General features: G+C 40.7%; 1 protein-coding gene across 2 annotated transcripts in view; it reads left to right on the forward strand.

Moving 5' to 3' along the window:
* Positions 1 to 16,293: 16,293 nt before the first annotated feature.
* Positions 16,294 to 17,646, forward strand: part of LOC117455411 (protein shisa-7-like) — a 37,604-nt gene continuing 36,251 nt past the window's right edge. For both annotated transcript variants that reach the window (XM_034094925.1, XM_034094926.1), the window contains exon 1: positions 16,294 to 16,628. The gene's annotated coding sequence lies outside the window, so the exon portion shown is untranslated. The remainder of the gene's footprint in view (positions 16,629 to 17,646) is intronic.

Consider the following 17,646-nt stretch of genomic DNA (forward strand, 5'->3'; position numbering starts at 1 on the left):
AATTTGACACATTTCCCGCTCTTATGTGCCCATCCCCCCGCATGGATCACACCTGGCACACACAAACACAAACACTCACACACACACACACAACAATTTGACACATTTACCACTCTTATGTGCCCATCCCCCCACATGGATCACACCTGGCACACGCGATACATGTTCAGTGTCTATTCTTTGTATATTTACTCAGGGCTGCCAACATTTGAGTTCAGCTTGGAGTGAGATTGTTTTTTGGTGAACCGAAAAAAGCAACGTTCATGTGTATTGAACATGTACAAAGGGTTTCCCAATAATGTACCGGGCGCTACAGTGGAATACGCACATACACAGTGTACCCGCGACTCTTACAATGAAGGCTCGATAATCAGCTCACAGCATATAAAATGGCATATAGGTGTAAGCAGAGGTAAAGTGCTATTTTTTAAGTGGGGGGGTCCTCACCTCTGGGGGGTCCGGGGGCATGCTCCCCCGGGAAGATTTATTTTTTAAATATTGAAGTTAAATGCATCAACCTGGTGCATTTTGAGAGCAAAATGAATTTATGGATACATCTCTCAACACCCATATGAAACAGAACTGTAAACAGATTTTTTTCTTTTTCTTTATGGATATTTTACAAATCACTCCTTTTAAACTTGTTTTACTGTCATAGTATTTCATAACTGTTTTTCATCCATGCTCATAAATGGTGACCAAACCGTTTGAGACCCACTGAGATAACTACACTAAAGTTAACCATCTAAACAGAGTCCCTTACCTCACTGAGCTGTAGTTATCTCTCGCAGTCTGACAGGACAGAGCTCTCCCTCTCCTTGTTTTAGAAACAGCTTCTAATATGCGTTAGCACAGCTAGCTAACCAGATGCTAACAACAACAATGCAAATAGTGAGTTTGGTAGAAATATGCTGTATAATAGTAAAGTTATTTAGGATGATGCCATATTTATTGAAGATTTACATTATAAATATTCCCCAAAATTATTCAAAAGCATATTCTTCAAAAAATCTCTGCTGTAGTATGACCACCAGGAGACTATTAATGTGTGTAGTGAGTTTGGTAGTAATATGTATAATAATATTTGAATATTATTGTATTCTCTTTTTTCGGAGTTGCACTTTGCAGACGGTCGCTGAGCAGAGCACTCGTTTCTTCTCCGGCTGCGGATAGAGACAAATGTAATGTGTCCAGCTCGGAGGACGGCGCGTATTGGCTTTTTATGATCAAAATGTGATTGTAGTTCGTTGTCAACCTTACCACGGTACTTAGGAGACGTACTTTGTGTCTGAATAACGTTTTGTTCATGAGTTATTGATCCGTGAAATCCGAATCTCCCAATAGCGTTCCAACTTTACTGAACTAAGCCAGAAGACGTCTCATTTCGTAGACCGCTCGGTTTGCTGTTCCTTCACTTTATTTTTATATTTATAATATATACATTTATTTTGGACGAAAACTTAGCGTGAGGAAAGGCAAGTGTGGCGTGAGTGCGTGAGATATGGGTTAATTGCGTGACTCACGCTCAATGCAGCCCCGATTTACTGCAGTTGTTCATGTAAACCAGTAGTCTGATACAATATTTACAGTTTGAAAGGGTGATAAATGAAATTTGGTGATGATGAATGGTTTTTGTGTTAAAGTAATAGCAGTTAAAACAGGACCGGTCAAATTTTTCCGCCAACACCAAAGTAAGGGGGGGGGGACGAAGACCATAGGAGGGTTAAAGCCAATATATGAAGAAGTACACAATCACATAAATGTTCGATACATAAAAGTAGTGGATTTAAGTGTTTTATATTACTTTTGCAATTCTGAAGAGACTTTAAATATGTTAAACATGCTCAACTAAATGAAAGATATTGTAAAAATATGAAAATAGATGCACCACAGCTCACAGAAAACAATGTACACATAGCAACACATTAACATTAAACCTATTTCCAACATAAAGGCATGTTTAAAGTTTCCACAAGTATTTACTATCAAGTACAATAAAGACAATCCTGACAGTTGAGAATCTGGAAGCTGTGGATTGACTCCAATAAGTAATTACAATGGTGACAGATTATCTTCTGATTGACTTATTGATGAGTAACCGCTCGATGCCCAACGTTACACCTGACTCATACAAAAAATAATCTTTCTAAAGTAGTAGGAGGAAATGTAATATAAATCTTCTGGATAAAATCATGAATAAACTAAAACTATTTTGGTACCTTCAAAGATATTTAATGACATATTTTACACACTTTTTGATATCAAGTTCTCAGCAGACTACTGTATGTCTTATATGTGTATTTCTCCCTCTTTCTCAATAAAGACATGCTTAACAAACAATACAAATAAAGTTGTACCATGAAAATAAACAAACTTCCATCAGGTATCATCTTAAAGAAAATATAATAGAAAAGTGCTTTTAAGCATCCTTCATAAAGGATATATTTCTCTTCCTCACATTCACACCTTGTGTTTTTTTCCCAGAACACATTGCATCTTTCTCTGTCGTCAACACGGAGCGGCTCCTTCACAGCTGCCACTGAGTTTCCTGTGTTGCTCAAGGGCACCTCGGTGATAGCTGCTTCCCCCCCCCCCTCACCTCTGGGCCTCACCACCCCACTTATTTACACTGTGGCTGCTTTCATGTGCCTGAGCGCCGCTTGTTTACTCCTCACGCAGCTTCACCTCGTGTTGACCGGCACATATGGAGATGTTGCCTCCATATGCTCCTGTTTTCCTGCAGAGCCTATCGCTCTCTTCCTCTCTCTTGGATGACTGGCTGCGCGTATGTAACATCTTAACATGACTTACCCTGGGTCACCGCCTGCAGATGTTGACATGTCCTACTTTTTTTTGGAGGGCAGATTAAGGGGTGTTGGCACCGTTTTGTTTTGCGCACAGTTTTGCGCTTGTTTGTGTAACTCCATGTGATCGCCAAGCAGGAGGAGTGTGTGAGAGAAACTGTGGGGGTGTGTGTAAGATACAAACAGTACAGTATGCACTGCTGTTGCAATTCAAATGTTCTTTATTTAGGTTTCTGAGGTTTTTAGCTTTGAAGGCTGAAATATCCAGATGTTTGTCCCCAGTATGGGTTCAAATGTTCTAAAACACTGGATCCTACATTTCCCATGACACCAGTACACATTGTCTTTTCATCATCCATACCTTGACATTGCCCATGTCTTTGATATTTCATACCTCCAGTTGGTGAGGCAATTCCTCAGTTATACTAACGAAAAGTAATGCATTAAGATTTAATACATCAATTCATATATTACCAGCGTAATCATGAGCCAGGAATGGTGGCACAGTATAAAGCGCCACAAAGTTCACAAAAGTTGTGCGGACAGGTCCAAAGCAGGACTTTCACTAATGGGACAGCTGTTGGCGATCCTTGTTAATTTTAAAGTCAAAGTTAACTTATTTCTTACCTGTTTTTTGTACTTAAGTAAGCCATTTCTGCACTTCTTTTAACCCATACTATCATCTTTTCCTATACATAACCGAGCAATGTTGTGGCCTTAACGTAACAGTACGCCAGTGCAAGAGTTCCACAAACATTTGCACAGGCGCACTGATGGCAGTTGCTCTTGAAATGTCAGACAAACAAAAACAAATTGGTTCTGAGATAGCATACGAACAGGCTCAGCTGTAGGAGCAAACGTTGATTGGAAATAACCCTGGCTGCATGACTATTGCATCAGGAAGATTGTTTTTTAGATTAGAAAAACCCCTTTAGGTTAAGTAGAACTTCTCATTATGAGTACAATTACCTCCGGGGCCATGTCCACCAAAGGTTTATCCTGGATGCCGGTGTATTTCAAAGAAAGTTATTAGATTACAAGCACAGGTTTTTCAAGAAGGTTTTATATCATGTGTATGAGATAGTATCAATATGATACACATGCTGTTATAGGTTGAGAGACCATAATAGTCATGTTCTTATCATGCAGAATGGCCCATGTCAGTGATTATCTACTGCAGTTCACCTAGTGATGCATTCATGTGTCAATGTCATGATGCAGCTGGTACAAGTGGGGCTAATCTTAATGACTTCATTATACTACCAATATTGCTTGTATTGGTAATCTAAAACTGCAAATTCAACAAGCTAACTAAAACGATCATCATATTGATTGTACAATATATAAAGTAGTAGTAGTAGAGTACCTACAAATGAACTTTGGTGCAGTTCTTGAATTAATTAACTAGTATAACCAGTGTATCAAACCAACAGGATAAAGTCAATTTGCACAATGTTGGCTGAAAATGAAACAATGGTTCCTCAAATGTTGGAGGTACAGGGTTTTTGGTGGTCATATTGGTTCTAAGTGTGTGTGTGTGTGTGTGTGTGTGTGTGTGTGTGTGTGTGTGTGTGTGTGTGTGTGTGTGTGTGTGTGTGTGTGTGTGTGTGTGTGTGTGTGTGTGTGTGTGTGTGTGCGCGTGCGTGTGTGTGTGCGTCCATGTGCTTGTGTATGAGTGACGCACTCTGCTGGCCAGAGGACACTTTGACTCATCCCTGTCTGTTGACTGTACTGAGGTCTGGCAGGTCCACCACTGAGAGCAGGGCTGCGCCGACTGCAGAGCCAAACACACCCCCTCCCCCCTACCTCCATCCTGCCCCGGAGGAAGTGATGTAAAGGCTGAACATAATGAGAAGAAAAAAGGAGAAAAACAAAAACCTTATTACTCATTTCCAGAACATGAAATGTTTGTCAGGAACACTCGCTATGCCAACACTTGGGAGCCCTGAAAAAATCCTTCTCAAATATAAAAACACAAGTTTAAAGAAATCCTTTAAAACTCATCATTTCCAGGATCATTTATTTTGTGCGTACCTTACTGCGTGCTTGGGCGCCATCTTTTCTTTGACCTACATTCTACCGCCTTGACGCTCATCCGTTCATACATGTTACTATAGAGATGAGCGTTGGAGGTGGTGGTGCTGAAGCAGACATTGGAAAATGCCCTGAGAAAGCTTCCCAGCCCGGTGATCACACTCGGAGCTGCCGGAGGCTCTGCACAGCGGCTCACTGCCGAAACCCACAGCTCCACAAATCCTCTCAGCAGAGTCTACTATTGTAGGCTTACTTTTGTGGAGATGGAGATGTGACATAAATACAACATTGGGTCATGAGTTAGTCTCCACCTCAGACCGTGGAGGCTTGTGCTGAGTTGTTCCAATCCCTGGCTTCTGATTGGTGACATGAAAACAGCCTGCAGGGGAAACTAAACTATGACTCAATCACAGAACATCACATCAGAGCCGGGACACAGAAAGCAACAAGCTGTCAATCAACAGTGTCCTGACGCTCCAATAACACGGCTCCATTATTGTCTCGATTGATTTCACAACCAACAACATCCATATAGACGAAAACATTGGTAGAATTGCATTTGACGTCCATGTACTGCAGACCTGGGCATTGTACGGCCCGCGGGCCAAATACGGCCCGCGGGATGATTCTGACCGGCCCGCGAAAGATTACATGATAATTAGAAAATAAAACATATTTTCTAATTATCTTATGGGTGGACTAAAACCGCATTGCTTTTATTTTGAAGCCCATTTATTCTCACAGTGCACGCAATCGTGCACGTGAAATGCGTGTCTACCTTCCTTGTCACCTCTGAACAATGCGAAAATGTCGGCTCATGCCAAAAAGAGGAAAGTGGATGCCGAAAGCAGAACTTTAAAACAAATATGGACTACTAATTTTTTCTTTACTGAAGTCAAGGGTACACCTGTGTGTTTGGTTTGTGGGGAGCATGTCGCCGTGTTTAAAGAGTACAATTTGAAACGGCATTACGAGACGAAACATGCCGCGAAATACAAAAACTTGACTGATGCCGAACGAGCGCGGACATCAACGGATTTACTAGCAAAGCTAGAAAAACAACAAGGCTGTTTTACAAAGCTGCATGCAGAAAAGAGTGCATGGTCGAGTCTGCAGCACTGCTATGGCCAGAGAAAAAAGAAGCGTTTGAAAACATCCCGCTGTCCCGCCGCACCGTGACGAGAAGGGTGGAGGACATCGCAGAGAATCTGGAGTTTCAGCTGCAAAGTGAAGTGGGAAGCTTCGACTTTTTTTCTTTGGTTTTGGATGAGAGCTGTGACGTCCGTGACACAGCCCAGCTGCTCATATTTCTCCGGGGGATAACGCGCGACTTCAAGCTTACGGAGGAGCTGGCAGCAATGTGGCCAATGAAAGGAACCACAACGGGGAGTGATCTGTTCACCGAGGTAAACGATGTCCGAATGTGACAGGGAAAAATGTTGGGCTTTTGAAAAGAATGCAAGATAAAGTGAGTGAACTCAACGCAGAGCAGAAATGGGTGTTTATACATTGTATTATTCATCAGCAAGCGTTGTACAAGTCAGTGCTAAAACTTAGCCATGTGGTTGATGATGTTGTTACTACAACAGTTAATTTCATCAGAGCGCGAGCATTAAAGCACAGGCAGTTTGTTTCACTGTTGGAGGAGCAAGAGAGCGAACATGGGGATGTCAGGTACCACACAGCTGTCAGATGGCTCAGCCTGGGCAAAGTGCTAAAAAGGTTTTGGGTTCTGAAATCAGAGATAAAAGAGTTTTGTGAGATGAAAGGCAAAACCATCCCAGAGCTGTCTGATAAGGACTGGATGGCAGATTTAACATGTGCTGTTGATGTGACTGCAATGATGAATGCACTGAACACACAACTGCAGGGCAAGGGCCTTTTTGCTCATGAAATGCAGAGCCATGTGAAAGCCTTCATGACAAAGTTGCAATTAATTTCAAGGCAACTAGGCAGCAACAATCTCGAACACATGAAAACCCTGAAAGAAGTCAAACCATCAGCTGATCACCGGCACAGGTACTCATCCATGTTAGGAGCACTGCATGATGAATTTTCAAGGCGTTTTCAAGATTTCAAAAAGGTTGAGGATGAAATGCAGCTGGTTTCCTCTCCCTTTACCTGCAGTGTTGAGAGTGCACCCACTGAGGTTCAGCTTGAACTCATTGACCTGCAGTCTGATTCACTACTGAAAGAGCACTTTAAGTCAGCATCACTGCTAGAGTTCTACTCTGCTCTCAAGGAGGAGAACTTTCCAAACATGAGGAGACATGCTCAGAAGATGTTGGTTCTCTTTGGATCCACCTATACATGTGAACAGACATTCTCAGTCATGAAGTTTACCAAATCCAGGTACAGATCCTCTCTCACTGATGAACATCTGTCAGCTGTGCTTCGCATCTCCACCTCAGACATTCAACCTGACTTTGATGGACTTGTTAAAGCTCAACAGAGACTGGATTTCTCACACTGAATGAAAAAAAAGAACTGAAGAACACTAAAATGTGGAAATATAACAAGTGAAATGGGACACTTGATCTTTTTTTTTTTTTTTGTGCAGGTCTGAAAACATTAAATGTTTAATATAGGCATGTAAAGTCAAAAAGGCTACAAAACTGGGACACTTTTCTTTACACAGTTACACAGTTCAGTGATATGTCTTGTTTATTTTGGCTACAAAGATGATGTGATGTCTTTAGAAAGCTAAGAAAATCCTTGTTTCAATAGTATATGAAACTCAAAATGCCCTTATTTATTAATGTGACTGAAAATGTTTATCATTTTGGAAATTCTATTTGAATAAATGATATTTTTGAAAGCTAACCTCACCTTTTAATTGCCAAATAATAACATACACTCTAACCAGCGGTCAAAACAATGCCATTTACTGCTTTTTATATAGAAATAAAATGTATATTATGCATAATTGAGTTCGGCATTTTGGCCCGGCCCTCCAAAATATTTTCAGTTGCTCATTTGGCCCCCTAGGAAAAATAATTGCCCACCCCTGCTTTAGACTGATCATTGTCACCAACAATGACCATATTGAGTGCAGAACCTCTGATTTCCTGTCCAGAGGAGGGAGTTGGGGTGATGCTTGCAGTGGAGAGGGGGAGGGTGTGAGAAAGGCCACAGAAAACAAATCTAGTGTCCACTAACGGCGCATTGTCAGCTGCATGAGACCTCCGAGATGTACCTTCCTCGCCTAATCAGAAAGTGGAGTCCCTCCTCATCCTCCTCTGACGGGCGCACTGAATCCCCAAGGGGATCATTAAAGGTTCATTTATTCTACAAGTACCTCACATCACGCTGCCCCCTCTGAATCATATCTGCTCGGCCATATCTTCCTCCTCCACATGCTCTAATTCTGCTCTGGAAAAGGAAATCTCTCTCTGTTGAGGTTTTTTTCTTCAGCTTCCACAGAAACATATTTTTCAAGCAGTTTTTCACTGATGACAATATGAACTGGAGCTCAACATGACACCTGTACCTGGGACTGGTACATTTGGTATTTTGTGCTGATAACCTGCTTTGAAACAAAGACTTGATACAAGTTATATTTCCATTCATGTTAAGTTCATGAATAAACCAGAATTTGCTGTTTTTTATGATTGGACTGCAATTATCATACAGGGTTCACTAAACTCTAAACGCAGGCATTTTATAATCTAAGTAACCTTTATTTAATCAAGTAATCAGATTTAAATCAATATCTATTTAGCATAGGGATCTGAGTGCAGAAGGATATAAAAAAAGCACAAATAATTATAACAGAATAGAAAAAACATGTCTTTTTTAATACAGGCTATACAGCAATATGAAACGTTCCAAAATTCATATAACTGCATTCAACAAGGGCACCAAAAAGTATTATTATGTTAAACTAAACATTAAAATGTTTTTTAATGCACATTGCCAAAAATATTGTATCTTAGCCCTCTCCAATAAAGTAATTCATGTAATGGTAATTTATCACGTTTTTTGTAGCTGTATTTGTGATTTAATGTCTCCCTTTTTAAAAAAAAAACTAATATCTCAAAAGACATTGTAAATACTGTATATGGCTGGATTTTGAATGCGGTAATATTGCATAGGTTTTGTTTTTCCTGGTTTCCCAGGCTGTATGTGTCACGATCTGTCTTTATGGTGTTTTGTCTTGTCTAGATCTGTCTTTGGTTTTCTGTCTGCGTTGTGTCTTGTTTAGATCTGTCTGTGGTTCCCTGTCGTTAGTTTTCCTGGTGTGTCTGATTACCCGATTGTGTTCACCTGTGGCCCCTGTGTTTTCTCCTCCCTCCTCACCTGTGTCTTGTTTGTGTGATTAGTCTTGTGTGTATTTAAAGAGCCTGTGACACGGTTTTCCCCCATCATCCAAACCCATCAATTTGAGTACATATGGTCCCCTTGAAAACCGTTACTGAACTGATTTTGGATATTTGTACTTTGATAACCATTAATCTGCCTTCAATGTTGACAATTTTCTGGATCTTCTCGCGGATTCTTCAAGTCCCGCCAAATGATGGGTGACGTCATTGCGGGCACAGCGCTCCAGCTGCACCGTCCAGGATCCCAGCATCTGCATGTAAACCTTTATATATATACAGTCAGATGTAAACGCACGACGGCGCACACAGCAGCAAGCTCAGACAGGTTAATGTTGAACGTGTCTGAGAGCTCATGAGGCTGAAGGATCGGTTTATGTTGTATCTGTTAGAAGTTTAGGAATGAGGTGCGTCAATATGGGCGATCATATGGTCATGTAGCCAGTGGTGGACTGGGACTAAAAATCATCCCGGGACTCTCGACCGGCCCACTTCGGTAACGCTAGTAAATTGTCAACGGGGGGAGCGGGGGATGTAAAATACAAATATAATGTATAATGTCTGTGTCTTTGACATTAGCGCTGCTAGCCACCTGTGCCCTGTACTACGAAGCCAGTTCAACAGACCCTGGATATGTTTGAGTAACAAACAAACTAACAACAAACTAACAAACGAGATCTCGCTAAGCAGTCCTACGACGCTGGTTATCAACTCCGTAAATCAAGCCATGGTTTCTCTCTCCAGCTGAGAGCGCGTTCACGTCTAAGACACGAGTGGATCTGACTTTAATTACATTTGTCTCGAGTGTTTCGTCAACATAATGTGTTAAATAATACTTCTGCATCCAGTCTGTGACACTGTGAGTGTTGCACGGCCAGATGAGGCTGGAGAAGCTGACTCAGATAAGGAAATATATGATATATTATGATATTATATGATCGATGATCTGATTGATGATGTAATATGAATGATAAGTGCGACACGTCGGCGTCTTCTCTGCATACGGCAGTTTAAACTGTATTTCCTTTATCCTGTAATATGACTTGAGAGATTTAAACTCCGCACACTGAGTGGATCTCTTTTCTATAGACGCCGGAGGCGGGCAGCGTCAGGTAAAAGAAGTTATTTAGCCTTCTCAAACCTGAGCCTCACGCGCCGCCTATGGGGGATGTGCTAGTTACTTATCCGACCGGCCCACTTCGGTACCGGCCCATCGGGATTCGTCCCGATGGCCAGTCCGCCACTGCACCCAGCCCACGTAAACTGTCAACGGGGGGAGCCTCGCTGCGGGGAAACGGTGGACCTAGTGTCCCGATCGGAGTGGGAATAATAATAATAATCCGTGCATTTTATCCATTAATTTCCCCAACATTGTGGTAAAAAACCACACGTTTAATCCACGTTGGTGTACTACTACAACTACAAAAAGCATCGGTTTGTTTTCTCATCAGTAAATGCAGACCGGCTCAAACAAACGATTTTTAATCATCATCCTCACTCATCATTTAATGTATCATATGTTCGCCGAATTGACATGAAAGCACTAATAAATGTAGTTTCATCCACTTGAGTTTATAACCACAAAAATAATCGATTTGTTTTTATATCACATCCGACGGGAGGAAATTCAGCAGCTCTCACTCCCGATTTGTAATCCTAATGTAATCATCATCTTCACCACGATCATTTATGTTTATGTCGCCGAATTGACATGAAAGCACTGACAAATATGAATATAGTCAACTTCATTAAAACGTTATTAACGTGCCTAAACTCAGTAATTCACCATTTCTACGCATGACACAACACACTTTGTCCGTGTTTGGCTCTCGAAGCGTTCCCGCATTGACGTCACTTCCGGCTTCCCCCAAAACTTCAAAATGAGGAATTTCCCCGCGATGTTAGAAATTATTGATATTTAACGGAACGGTATCGCTTTTTCTTTTTTAAACTGACGGTTCGAGATTACTAGTAGCCCAATATTTCATTGCACAACAGTTGTTGGGATGGTGTCACAGGCTCTTTAAGTTCTGGTTTTTCTGTCTGTCTTTGTCGGTTCGTCTTGTGTCATGACTAGTTCGTCGGTGAGTGTTCTGTTTTGTCTTTGTTATATTCTAGCCTTGAAATAAAGGAGTTTTTCAGTTTATATCTGCATTTGGGTCCTGCTTCCAACACACACCGTAACAGTATGTAAAGTGGTGTAATGTCTTTACCTAACAAGTCTTTTGATCCACTTTACTGATGATTATTTAGCAACAATCTCATTTTGTAAATATATTATGAAAGCACCAATAGTCAACCATACCATTTTGTAGCAAGATCTGAGGTATTTGGTCATAAATATCTGAGCAAACATATTTTCTTCCAATATGCCTGCACTACATCAAGCAATTATGACAATAGCTCTTCATAGTTTCAAAAACAGTCTTCTAAGGATCAGTTACTATTACGTTTACTCCTTTAGGTAAACAAAATGCATTTATGAATAAACTCTTTAGAGTAATTTTTCCTCAACCAGCTGCGTTGTTTTCTTCCTTAAAGATTTATAGATGTTTTAAAATGTAAGCTTTCCCGGTCACTCTGGGGTTTGGGAACCCGCCTTGTTACGATAAAATCACTGGGTGAAAATAAAGTCCCTTTTAAAGAATGTGACCAGTGAAAGCCTAGTCATTAATTATTCATAAAAAGCCATAAATCATTAATGCTGACAACTGAAACCAAATCTGTTGAAATGTTTTTTTTTTAAATTGTTTAAAATCAAACCTTATGTGCAGCTCATCAGGTCTGAACACAGTACACACACACACACACACACACACACACACACACACACACACACACACACACACACACACACACACACACACACGGAAACCCCCCACCATGTTTAATTCAGTGTGTTGCACAGAATTGATCCCCTGCTGTGCATTGATTGCAAGTTTAGTGAAGATATTGATCTATTGATACTTGAAGCTCTTGTTATGAAAAGGCACTGTGGGCAAGCTATAATACACCGGCAGGGACTTGTCACTTCTACAGTGAAATTCACGTCAATCCTCTCCTGTAATCTGTTATGTATTTCTGCTGCTGAGATATTACTATGAGATTTCAAAGGATTACCAGAGTTTGTTATGGAGGGAACAGCTGGCAAACGGTTAGGTAGAAGTGCGCCAAACTCCTCTGGCTATTTCTGCAGAGACCAACATGTAGATTCTCCATCTGCGGTTCCTCCACAGTGTTTGTGCTGAACTCAGGTCAGTGGAACTCTTTGCACTGAAACCCACAGTCATGGAATGAAATATTCATCTGCATGAAAATGGACGATAAATGAAGATTTTAGCTTGAGGAGATCGAGAAAAAAAGCTATCCGATAAGCTACGGTGGCGTTTTGACCTGTTAACACTGGGGTCAATCAGCTTTTCAGGCTGAAAATGTAACTTTGTACATGGTTTAAACTGTAAGTTGTTCAGTATTAGATATTTCAGAAGGTTCATAGTTTGCTATATGATTTTCATTCCAAAAAGCGCAAGTATTCAGTTTGAATTACCTTTAAAAACAAAGGCCAAAGGACGCAAAATGTACGCACCATGATGACATTTTTTGGGCAGGACAACAGGCATTCAGGGCAAAGCAACAACCGCTGAAGACACTGAGGTCACGTCTCTGGTATTTTGGGAGATGTGGAGGTTTTTGCAACTTGCCACCATGTTTAACTTCCAATTTTAGGAATTATATATTGTGTTTAAATAGTTTGCCAGGATAATAATGAGTAACTAGATCAACTTATAAGTTGTAATGTGCTTATTTTCGAGAGTAACTGAGTAAAATTGGGTGTTTGATTCAATTAATAACATAAAGATAATAAAAAGGGATCAACTTACTGTATAGGACTATTTCGTTCATCCCTATTTCGTTGCATTAATAATGAAAAAAGATTTCTGAGAAAATGTAATTTTTATCATGAGAAACTGTAAGTACCGTGCTACTTTATGCATGACCACAGTATATCTAAAAACCATGCTACGCCCCAGGTTGGACTTATTCAACCATAAGAGAAACTCTGGGAAACATCATGCCTTTACATAAAGAATTAATTTGCATTAACATGAATAAGTAAAAAGCTCAAAGTGAATCAATTGCAAGGTCGCCAGATAGGAACCGTTGTCATGTTTTAAGAGGTTAGTTCTCACAACTCTCAAAACCAACACACAAGCTCCAAATGTTAAAAACACTGACTGAAATAAATCTGTCCTTCTGGATTTAACAATAAATGTTAGACACAACTGAACACACACACTAATTTAAAGATGAAGCTTTGTTAAGGACTTCCTATTCACTCCAAACGTTTGGCAGCAGCGTGGCATTGCAATCTGCATTGAAGAGGCTGAAACACTGACATGCATTGACATGAATCTCTGCTTTATTTACTGCCTGCTGACCTGTGAGGTACTTCTGTGATTTTCCACGGACGTGTGTGTGCATATTATAAAAGCGAGAGGCATGCTGATGCTTAAACATCAACCAAAAATGCATTCATCTCATGCTGCAGCCAATGTTGCTTTTGCAGGGTTAAGACGGAAGCTTTTGCATCAGTACCTATTCATTGCTGAGGAATATAAGCCAGGGCTTGAGGCAGAGCGCCGTAGAGATTTGCATGTTAGATTTTCTCTCTTGGTGTTAAGTCAGCAGTGAGTGATGGAGGCAAAAGGCCGGAGCCACAGAGGCCAAGCCAAGAACAGGGAACAAGCCTCTGCTAATTTCCTGGCAATTCTTTTTTCAAATCATAATTAACACGTTAGATGCACAGGCTGCGGTTGTCAAGGTAACTGATGACACCGCATTATCACTTGGCGCTACTGCATCCTCCACCCTCCCTCTTTCCTCCCATTCATCAAGCAGCCATTGAACAGCTCTGAGCCGGGAGGAAGGGGGAGGGCAACCTCACCTAAACTCATATTAAACTCCTATGTATTCACATAAGAGAGTTCACACACCTTTATTAGTCTGGTATTAAACTTGGAATGGCAATTACCATAATATATGATTACATGTTACAATGGGGAGTGGTGGGCCTGGGAAATCATAAGTTGCTGCATATTTTATGGCTTTATAGGCCTACATTACTCTCTTATATGCAGGGGCGGATCTACCGGGGCGGCATGGGGTGGCAACTGCCACCCTAAAAAATAGCCTTGCCACCCCAGCTGCCACCCCAGGTGGCAGCTTTGTTTTGAAATAAAAGTTGTGGCTCATCGGACATTTATGAGAGGAAATCCCTAATGTCCGAGTACAAGTGAATGAAGCACAAGACGCGAGCGTGGAAATGTGATTGGCGGCGATTTCATTTGAACGGGAAAAGCATTTCATATATATATATATACAGTCTATGATTCGGACCCAAGTAGACGGAAGGAATGAGGTAGGTCAAGTTTGGCTGTACTCAGCATTGAATCAAAACGCACTAAAGCTTTAGATCTTAATACGTTTGTGAGGCATTTTGCTGAACAAGATGGTAATCGCCGCATTCAGCTATTATAGGCATGGCAACTTGATCCTCTGCTCACGGATGACTCGATGAGCATAGACAACTGTTAAGATGATGACCTTACGTGTGTAAATATTTTTTTTTCTTTGAGGGGGTTTGCCCCCAAAAAACTATTTTAAGTCCTGAGAAAGTCAAATAAGACGGTGTGTAAAACTACACTGCCCAGCCTAAAAAAGTAACCAATTTGATTTATCTAGGCCAGTAGATAAGGACTTTCCACTGGATGATAACTGCAGCGATGTATATGTTTTTTTAACCCTAACTGAGGCAGTTAGTCACTTCTTTAATGTTTGTTCTTTCTGATGTAAAGTCAAGGTTGTAACTGTTTGCAATGAATTTGTTGGGTGCTGAACTGTTCTTTTGATTCTTTTGAATTTTGATATATGAGGGTGAGCAAGCATCTTGAGGAATATTCATCATTAACTCCTCCAAAAAATATAGTTTATTTAATAATAACACTGAATATGTGAATCATAACAGTGATTGACAGCTGGTAGGAATAATATGATTGTTAATATTATCATATTAATTCAGACAAACATCGATGAGACAGTTAATTAATGTACTTATTGCAGCAGTCTGCATATATTTGGTACCCCTGCTGGTCTAAGAGTGAAACAAACTCATTCAGTTATTTTTCAGTTAAAATTCATTCAATTATGTCTGCCACCTTATCTCTATTTAAGACTTTACTGATGTGCCACAATAATGTCACCTAATGTTATTGAGTTAAAATATAAATATTGTGGCTTTCCAAGTTAACATTGATTGATATGACTGTGATTAAATCAGCATATACTTCTGCCAGGGGATGCCACCCCTCAAAATCTCCTGCCACCCTCTTGCCACCCCATGAATATTTTTCTAGATCCACCCCTGCTTATACGCTAATTACAACAACAAACAACACATACAGTATTTTCTTTTCCAGAAAAAGTATCCCTTTTATACCCAGTTTTTCACAGGGACTATTTAATTTTTTAAATTAGCATATAGCTGTAGCCATAACGTTATATCTTCCGATAAATTAAAGACTCAGTTTTGTCTTTTTGCTGCTTTCAGGTCTCCTGCTAAAAAACGTACTTATTCAATTATTAAAACAACGTATTGAAAATATTTCCCAAATTCTTATATCTAACAAATTGAACATCAAACTGAACAAAAAAAGTTATACAAGATGACGTGTAGCCCTAGCTACAGTAGCTAAACCACCGGGTTTGCATAGCAAGACAGTTGGGTGTTTTTAACAAGACTCCAAATGAAATATATTCTAAAAACATATGTTCAATCACATATGAAACGATGTGCAATATCAGCAATAAAGTTACTTAGCAAACAATAAAGACGAACATGTTTTGTTCTGTGCATTAATATTTAGCTGCACTTACGGTCAGCGCATTAATATTTACACTGACTGTCAGAAGTAACAGGTGTATCGGAAATTACCAACGGTTTCGAGCGCGACTCAGCCAATCAGAACGGCCGGACGACTTAAACTCTCCTGGTCCAGGATTGGTTGATAATTTCCAGTACTTGAGGAATGCGAACGTGGGCTAGTGCCATATTGTCCAATCAATGACTTGGCCACGGAGCATAGCGGACCTGTGCGAGCAGTTTCTGTCGGAGAGGCGGAGGGAGCAACATCAACGTGGAGCCTTTGAGCATCACAGACATTCACCGCAACGATAAAACTGAAATAACGTGACTATTCTCGAAAGATATTTTTTTGAAAAACGTCCTCTCACCGGTTTTATACGCTATCTTTGTGTTATTTTTTTGTCCTGGAGGGGAACGGTGAGCGAGGCTTCACTGCGGCTAATCAATTTTCCTCTTCCAGTCCTGGGAATTACAATGAAAAATGTAGGTGACACATTTCCTTTCACAAACCAGGACTCACAATAGCGAAGACGGCGAAGAAGAAAGCAGGTAAAACAACCTTTCTGTGCTCTGCTTGTTGAAGAGAGACGTATACATTGAAGTGATATCATGTTTTTAACCGTGCGTAACTTCAAACAGTCATTTGTTTCGGGGGAAAAAGGGGGTCTGTGAGTGTCGTATTTACAGCCACAGTCGACACCATGCTTTTTATTGTCGTAGCTGACTGATAATGGTAACTTAAAAGGCATCAATGATGCCACATTTTCACTGCCAGGGCGCATGTGTGGCACTGCAATGTTTGCGCTTTATTGTTGAGCCTCCATTGATTTATTGAGGTGGGAAAAACGGTTGTCTCCTCTGGATTTTAGTTCACTTCATACGAGACACCGTTTTGTTTCTTTCAAAAGGGGGAATATGGTGACGGGTGCCGCATCTATAGGATCAGCATCCTCTCTGTGGAGCCCCTGCTTAAAAGAAAAAACAGGTTTCGCTGCCTTCATTTCTTCGGTGTTGTGGTGCTGCAGTGTGTTAGACAAGAAACAGGTTTTATTATCATGAGGCTGTCTCATCTGCAGCCATACATGCGTACAATACAGTTACGCCTCGGCATAATGCAACAAAACCCTCCCTTTTTTGTCTCACTGTGATCCCATGAATGCAGCATCAACCATACATGTAGTCACATAGCAGCTTAAAACAATGGGTGGTTGTAATTTTGCATTCATATGTTTGTGTTGCTCCATTAGAGTCATGAAGTAAAAGATGGATCACACACTTGCACAAACAGACACGCACAGATGAGTGCCATGACTGGCTGCAATGTGAGCATAATTGCCTCATGAATGCTAATGCAGAGACACACTGCAAAGTAACTGCTCCCCTCTGCACTGCATCCTCATGGGCTTACAGGTGCTCAGGCTAGCCTTATCTAACTTACTGTGTGTGTGTTTGGGCATGCATGCGTGCAGGTAGGCGTCTGTGTAGGTGCGTGTTTGTGGATGATATCACCTTGCATACAGTTGCAGGGACATGTGTGGTTGAGGATGTGTTTTAACCAGGGTTTTTA

Source organism: Pseudochaenichthys georgianus, chromosome 11 (genome assembly GCF_902827115.2).
Source record: "Pseudochaenichthys georgianus chromosome 11, fPseGeo1.2, whole genome shotgun sequence".
NCBI lineage: Eukaryota > Metazoa > Chordata > Actinopteri > Perciformes > Channichthyidae > Pseudochaenichthys > Pseudochaenichthys georgianus.